The sequence below is a fragment of the Vollenhovia emeryi genome, unplaced genomic scaffold, assembly GCF_000949405.1.
Source record: "Vollenhovia emeryi isolate VEMERY1.0 unplaced genomic scaffold, V.emery_V1.0 DF939120.1, whole genome shotgun sequence".
Lineage (NCBI taxonomy): Eukaryota > Metazoa > Arthropoda > Insecta > Hymenoptera > Formicidae > Vollenhovia > Vollenhovia emeryi.
Genome location: NW_011967246.1, coordinates 3285665 through 3294415, shown reverse-complemented (window position 1 = coordinate 3294415; position 8751 = coordinate 3285665).

The window sequence follows — 8751 nt, the reverse complement described above, 5'->3', positions numbered from 1 at the left end:
CCAAGTTCTAGCTGAATCGTGGACACAGGTCTTTAGTGCCCATCTACAATGGAGATTTAAACCCTAAGCCCTAAGAAATTAACTAATCACAGTCGCGTATTCTACTCGTACTTGACCGTGATTGGTCAATTTCTTAAGGCCTAGGGCTTAAATCAGACTATTGTCGACTGGGGCTTACTGCTTAAGTTTTTCCGTGTGTTTCCAGCTTTAACGCTCGATATAGGGTGTCCCGACCGACACCGACGCGTGTCGCGCGGCTGACAGTCGTCGCGGTGCTTGGCGTCGAAGGATCCAAATTCAACGGGTAACAAGTAGGTTCCGAGAGTTAGGTCGAAAGTTGCTTTTGTATGAATTGTTAACTTCGCGCAGTAATTACAGGAAATCTGCATCGGCGAAAGCTCGAGCTCGCGTCTCGTCCGCGAAGGTGAGAACAATTGGGTGCGCTCGACGAACCGACGGCCGCAATCCCGAAGAGCGATCGCGCGCGCGTCTGACCTTTCCCGCGTTAATTTATTAATGAACCGTTAGTTCGCGGTCGACGCGCGCGTGCACGCATTTTTATATACGCGTGTATGTGCACGCGGCGCGACGATCGATTGACGACTGTTGACACGCCAGGTCATCTCGTCTTGTTTTGTTCCTTAGCGCCTAGGCGCGAGTTCTCCGTCTGAGAATCGATGCTCGACGATTCGACACGCGGCGCGAACATTTCTCACGAGAAGGGGAAGAGTAACTAAAATCTTTGACGCACATCGGGCGTCCGAATGTTAAGCCAAAGGCACACGATACTAGAGACCCTGTAATCAGAGACAGGCCGTAAGAGTTCGTCAAATTCCTGCCAGTGAGAGAGAAACGTAGGCCATTCTCACTCTTCTACGATCGTAACGATACTATTTTTCCTACTGGGTTGCTTATGAGAGCCAATAAGGCTGCGGAGTTTTCGATTAGGTGACTTGAGGCTAAAGCCAACGGCACACGATACTATTTTTCTTACTGGATTGCTTACGAGATCCAATAAGGATTCAGAGTTTTAAGCCAACGGCACACGATACTATTTTTTCTACTGGATTGCTTACGAGAACCAACCAGGATTCAGCTTTGAGTCACCTGATCGAAAACTCTGCGTCCTGATTGGCTCTCGTAAGCAATCCAGTAGGAAAAATAGTATCGTGTGCCGTTGGCTTTCGATCAGGTGACTAAAGCCAACGGCACACGATACTATTTTTCCTACTGGATTGCTTACGATAGCCAATCAGGATTTAGCTTCTAGTCACCTGATCGAAAACTGCATCCTTATTGGCTCTTGTAAGCAATCCAGTAAGAAAAGTAGTATCGTGTGCCGTTGGACTTAAAGCTAAATCCTGATTGGCTCTCGTAAGCAATCCAGTAGGAAATGTAGTATCGTGTGCCGTTGGCTTAAATCCTGATTGGCTCTCGTAAGCAATCCAGTAGGAAAAATAGCCTCGTGTGCCGTTAGCTCTAATACATTTTCACGTTACGAGATCTCGCTGTTGAATCTTTCGACGTTCCTGCCTCTCGTAACTTCGAACCATTTGTTTAACCGTTGTTCAGGTTGAGCTTTGAAGATCCTGAGAGTCTTGAAAACGTTGAAATTCTGGAATTGTCAAACGTTCGATTAATTTTCGCGAGATTTCCAATTTCTCAGAATTCCTCGAGAAAGGACTCGAGATTTTTAGGTCTCCTTGGGAATTCTGGATGCCTGAAGTTCTGAAACTTTATTAGTTGGATCGCGGGATCTTTGTGACCCAATTGGGACCCGCGTTTACCCTCTCGTCTCTGTTTACATTCCCGATGTAGCCCGAGGGAGAATGCGACCGGCGAACTCGACCCTCTTATTCGTCCGCGGTTATTCGGCTAATCTTGGATCATCTTCCGGCGGGTCCCCCCTTAGCTGCTGTTACCAGCAGCCGAATCCGTTCTGAGGCTCAGATAGACAAATCGAGTTAGCATCCTCGCTCAGATTCTCGATAACGTAATAAAATTATCTCGCGCCGGTCTCTTTTACCCGCAAATGTCACTCTTTCTCCTAACACTCTTATATCGATTTTATAATTAACAAGTAAAGTCTCTTAGAGAAAGGATCGGGATAGCGGAGTTTCTGTTAAATTAATAGGCGTCATCAGTTGATTCCACCAACTTGGATCCACCTTGGATCGTGTAATCGTTGCGAGAAAAGATTTCTGATTCAATTTGGGTTGTTGAAAACCGGCTATCTCATATTAGAAACCTGTCTTACGATAGAGAACCTCTACCGTCCTGGCACGTGCAACGAGGAAATCGCGACGTGTCGCCCAGGGACACCCTGCGCACAATTGCTGCCGTTCTGCTCTCCAGGTCTCCGCTGGCCGCGTTACCTTGAACGGGGTCGATCGCGCGCCGTCGTAATCGCGCAACGTAAATACCGTACCGCGGCACTTTGCCTCGCGAAATTTCTGCAAACGCGAGATCACGCGAGATCATCGCAAGCGTCGAGACGCGCGGCGGAAACCCTGTCACGCGTGACGTCGCGCCTCGTACGCCTTTGCACGCCCCCAGATTGCTCCGCTTCGCGACACGGAGCCCTCGGTTCTGCCGGCCATCGGTTTTCTTCCGAGTGACATTAAAGATCCTCGCGTTCGCTTCGCGCGATCGTTCTCCGTGCATTAATTTAAAAATACCGAAGCGAGAACGCCGAGGTGAAAAAAAATACACACTGCCGCGCTTCCAGCTAATAGATTGGAAATAAAATGAGGAAGATGGTATTATAAATAGTATTACCTAACGCAAACTAGCCCGACGACGCCCTCGGCGCGAAATTGAGGTGATATTAATAATGGCGGAGTTAAATTAGAATTGCGTAAGGTCGAAGAATGAGACTTTCGCCTTGGGACGCGTTGCACGTACGAAAGCCGCCGGTGCCGCGATGTTATCGCGGGTATTTTTAATGCATCCCCATTCGGTGCGAACCCAAGAAGCTCCCGCGGCGTGACGGAAAAAGACGGCGCGATGCAAAATCGATAATCCGGCCTTTATGGTGCTCACGGTTCGACGAGGGTCGTGGGAAATCGCTGCGGAATCGCGGAGTTAACCGTAGGAGGGTGTCCGTCGGTGCCGACGCTGGGCGCCTTTGCTCCTTCGCTCTGAAAAATTGCCCGAAACGCCCGCGATTACGTCTCTCCTCTTGCGCAACGGTCCCCACACGCAATAATACCTGACCGCGTTCCCCGGCCACGTGGGGAGGGACCGACGCGAGAAACTGGGTTGGTTATACGTATTTCCAGTCGCGCGACTCGAAACCGCGCGCGGCGCGAATAACGTCGCATTATCGAGGGCAATATTCCGGATCTAAATAGACGCCCCTGGTCGGGGCAGGGCTTGTTCCCCGCTCGGCAAAAACGGTATCGCGTCTAAACCGGAAGTCATCATTGGCGGAAGTCGACAGTGTCAATAGTATCCGGCACTCTCTTATTTTGATCATTATCTCTGGATTTAGGTCGCCTAAGTCTCTAAACAATCTGGTCCTTCTCTATCTGCGTAAGAATCTGGTATCATTTTTGAACCCTCGAGTCGTGCTCGTAAAACTGGCCCTCAGTTGGACTGACGTTCGGTCCTCCTCGGACTTCGTTCAGCGACTCGGGTTTGACTCGAGGCTGTCGTCAACGAGGCCGGACTCGTTTATAGGAATTACGCCAGATAATATCGCCGTTGATCCGGCTTTAAATCGCGAGTGTCGACGACTTAGTTTATTACAACGAGCCGCTTATTCGCGCGCATCGCGAACTCCGCGGGCATCAGCGCTTTTGATTGACAAGCAATCTGCTCGCGTGTAATCTGCACCTCGCGAACGCATCCACAGGCTGCAGCTTGTGCCCGAGTGCGATGTGCGTACGATGTTTGATCGGCCCCTCGCCATTAATCGTACTTATCGTATCAGAGTCTTTTACTATCGAGCTTCCGAACTACTTAACGCCATCGATAACGAAATAGCTCTGTCCCATTTGGATGGGATTTTATTTGTGGATTTTAAAACCGCCTAGCGAGTTAAAAACCTTGTAAACTTATTTTTCGAAGAATTGTTTGCGAGATAGCAAAATTCTCTTATTTCCCTCGGGGAAACCATTCGGCTACACGATTATGGTTTTATTACGAATTTTATATGGTTGCGGTTTAATCCGCGTTTGTGTGAAGACCTATATAATTAAGCTTTATGAAAGAGAGAAGGGGAGTGGTTCCGCGTGCACGTGGAAACTAGGCTAAGAGACGTCGCATTCGTTGACACTATTACAGTTATTGACATTGGCCAATAGAGGCGTATTCCAATCCGCAATGAGCTGAATATCCTGACTTGAGTGTGAAAAGCGAATCGTGCTAATTTTTAGCTATCGTTAAATAAGACACTTGTTCATTTTTCTTGGTCGAGTTTAAGTCACAAAAAAGGAATCTCCGTAAAAATCTTTCGGGGAGAGGTATTCAAAATTCTTCTCCTTTTAGATTTAATGAAATCGCTTCGAATTAATCTTGTAATTTTTGCACTCATGAGATACAATATATTTTTTGTACCTTTAGATTACAGCTGTCTTCGACTTATTTTTACTGTTTGTTACACTAGCGTTCAAGAAAACGCTTATACGAGCGGTGTGCGCATATATACGAGTATCCACAGTGTATTGAACTCTCGAGTTCGCTTAGCCCAAGTGTCTGAATCAGGAACTTCTGCGAAGGGAAAGTTTCCTTTGAAAAGTTGTGCGTGATTATATGCGTAAAAGCTTTTTGGGACAATTCATTTGTTGTCTTCAGTGTCGAACACATTCAGAGCTTTGATTCACGAGTGTAGCTCGTATTCTTTCAGTCGGGACAATGAAAGCAAAGCTGCGCGCGTGTTTGGCTCACGGTATCTTCGCATAAATGATAACGCGGAAGTCTGCCCGCAGAACGGATCGCGTTATTCGCGATGAAAAGAGAGCGCGCGATCTTCGCACGGCAAACTTCACCGATTTGTGATTCACAGTGTCAAGAAGGATATCTCGATTGTAAATATTAGATCTGCGACATTAGCGGATTATGGCATTTTGTCGCTGGACGAATTAGCAGGGATGGCAATTAGCAACACCTCGACCTTCTCTAATCCACGTGGGGAAAAGTTTAACGATGAAAACTTCAGTGGTCACACCAACCTGCCAGTACATACTTTCCGAGAGTGAGATGCCAGCGGTTAAATGAACAATTACTTAAACATAGCTAACGGGCGGAATTATTATTAAACTTCACCAAGGAGTATACGATTTTTCTAAAACTACAAAAATTCGGCGAAATGGATTTTTTTTAAACTTAACACTTCATATTTTTAAATGTCATTTTTTCCAAATCGAACTAGGTATGTCACGGAACTATGTTGAACCTATCAGGAACTATTGCGAGTACGGAACTAAAACTTTCGAGTTTTTGATGAAGGGTGAAGTGTACAGAAAAAAAGTACATACACGAGACATTCAAGTAGCTCTATCTCGGAAACAGTGGGGAATGGGACGTACATTCGTATGAACATTTTTGCTTGAAATGACCGATACTATCACCTCCCAGAATATTGACCCTTTCTCCTGGGACACCCTGTATATTCTACGACATTACGGTATCTGTGGATGCTGCGGAACTTGTCTTGCTAAGAACCCAACGTAGGAGCTTAATCATCATCTAAAACAGATCGCGGGAAAGGGAGTTCGACGGTGATGGACGGCGATTCAATCAAGCTTCGATCCTGTCGCCCTCATTGTGCGGACGTGCGGACGACGCCACGTCATTCCGTAGTAGTTATCGTTATCAGTGCACGCCCCATGAAGAAGAACCGACAATTTCGATTTCGACAAACGCGTGCGCACGTTTTCTCCCCGATTTTATCGATTGATCGAGTTATGCTAATTGCTTACGTGTGCACCAAGAGACGCGATAGCAAAGTATAGTTTTCGTAAAGTATCCTTTCAGCGAGACGCTGTCTTTCCCGATCTATCTTTTGCGGGAAGGAAAATACAGCTTTTCTGCATCATTGCTCTCTTTCGATCGGTCGATGTTATCGATGCAGATATTGGACGTGAATACAGATACACGATGATATTAAGTGATATTTATGCATAGATCTTTAACGAGAGCGAAAGAGCATCGGTGCTCTCCATACATTCTCGTGTCTGCAAAAATCGCCTTTTCCGCGTATCGAGCTGTCGCAATTGGAAACGGCTGCGTGGACCCGGGTTCGTACTTGAGAATCTGAAAAAAAAAACGATTGTACGAGTGCTACGCTATAGTTAAGTCAATTCCGTACCAGCACTGTGGTGCACTGACCTTTGGCACGTACGGTTCGAGTCCGCGGTCCTTCGGAGGTCCCCCCCCCCCCCCCAAGAGTTTCCGACACTTAGATATTACGTACGTAAATTGTTTTTGAGTTCAGGGAAGAAGGGAGATAATCGTCGCGACGGCATCGTTTACAAAGTCATTGTCTCCGCTCGCCCAATTCACCGTTCTAATCTACAAAAGCCGCCTCTCTATTCGCGAAAGAGGATTAAATCTGTCCGCGGAGATGCGCATCTGCCGTGCTGCAAAATGGACTTGTGTATACCCTCGCGCGCACGCACACACATACACACGCACGTACACATACACGCGACTAGTAAGACCGGGATGCATCCGAGGTCGACGTCTCCGCACTCACCATGACGAATGTTACTCGATACTTTGCGCCACTGTCCACTGTCGTGGTCGAGCTTTTTGTTCCTTGAGTTTTCTCTCTCTCTTCCTCTCGATCCTCCCTTTTCTCGAAACCTCTTCTGGTAATTAGTCCCGTTCGAAGAGCGCTTCTGATATTCTTTGGTTCTTGTGATTTTCCCGCCTGCACCCTCTTCCACACATCGTCATATTATTATTTCAGAATTTTGTTCGATTCAAACCGATTTGGATGGCTTCAAAGCAGACAATCTATGGGACTTGCCGACGATATTCGGGATCTACACTGTTGAGGCTCGGCATCTCTAAGAGCCCGCAAATAATTAAGGCTCTATTTTATTTTTATCAGCAATAATTAATATACAAGATCTATGCGATAATAAAAATCCACGATAATGGAATACTTAATCAGGCATTAGAAACTCTTGCTAATTATTTAAGGTGGCCAAGTACGTGAAAAATAAAGAGGACGAGCGGAGAATTAACGCGGCGTAAATTTACGTTATACTCCGCGGTGGAAAACTTTGACCATTAAGTACTAATATGGAGATTTGCGGATGTAGTAGCAACTGCTATTAACTCGGTGAGCGAGTTTCTCGCTCCCTGAGCCGTGCTCCTTGCTTTTGAAAATTTTTTTTGAAATGCCAGAACAAGGTTAACCGGTTCCCGACATTCGATTCCCTCGATCGAGCACGCCGATTTCCAGCGCGCCGCGCAGTTTACGATATCGCGTGTGACAGAAATACATATTGCGTGAGAGCGCAACCGGAAGCGCATACTCATCGAACGTACTCGAGAGATCCTTCAGCGTTTATTTAGCTCCGTGGATTCTTAGATCCATACATCCCTTCGTTAATCGGTATATCCTTGCATCCGTAGTGATTTAATGGACGCCAGATCTCTCACGTGTTTTATAATTCTTCCATATTTACAAACGTTATGATCTCTCAATCTATTGTAGATTTTGGATCATCGGTGTCGCAAGTTTTTCCACTGCTTCTTACCGATTCGCGATACATAAATTACAGGGTTGGGAAAGTTACTTTATAAAAGTATCCAGTTACAGTTACAATTTGTCTTGCTGAAAATGTAACTAGTTACAGTGATAAGTTACCAATTCTGAAAAGTAACGCGCTACAGTTACTTACTCAAAAAGTAACGAATCGCTACTTTGCAGTTACTTCCTTGCAATGAAAAGAAAAATATGAAATCTGCATTTGAATTGTGAAGCGTCGATAAAGGCGTTTATGCGCAAATGCAAGGCCTAATTGCGATCTGTGGAGGTTTAAAAAGTATGTAAAGTAACTATTATATAATGTTACTGAGTTAAGTTACAGTTACAGATGGAGAGAACGTAACGAAGTTAAATTGTAGTTACGAAAAAGAAGTAACTGTAACTTTGTTACAAGTAACGAGTTACTTCCCAACCCTGATAAATTATGTATTTTGCAACTCGGAGACGGTGAATTGCACTCACGAAGCGTATGGACGTGGGATATGACGTCACCCACTTTATTATCGAGGGGTTACGGCTCCACTGTCGAAGAAACGACGCGTTGCACCCCCGATACGCGTTCCCGCTTTAGTTCGGGGCGAGGGTCAACGAAAATATCTTCAGGGTTCTTTCAACGTGGGGCGTGGATTGTTTCAACGTGACGAACGCTCGCTGCCTCGCGTTTGATTCCACGGTATGTAGAAGATTCGAAAATTCAGACGAAAAAAAAATCAGAGGTGGAAGGAAGCGTGCGAGTTGAACTGCTACGATTCGATGGGTTTTCGTTCGTCAGGCCGCGTTTCGGGACACCCCGTATAAATCATCCGCTTTCACTCGACGGTACGAGGCGGTATGTCGAGCGCGATATTGAGAGCGTGAAATCCGAGGCGCGTTAAATCGAGATTCGGCGTGAGCCGATCGTTAATTGTCGGCGGCGCGGCGAGCAAATCGATCCTCGGCGTTTGCTGTCTCGCTCGACATATTGATCAAGCCGCCAAGTCGACGGGGATATACAGGGTGTCGGATTCGATTTGGACGACTCCAAA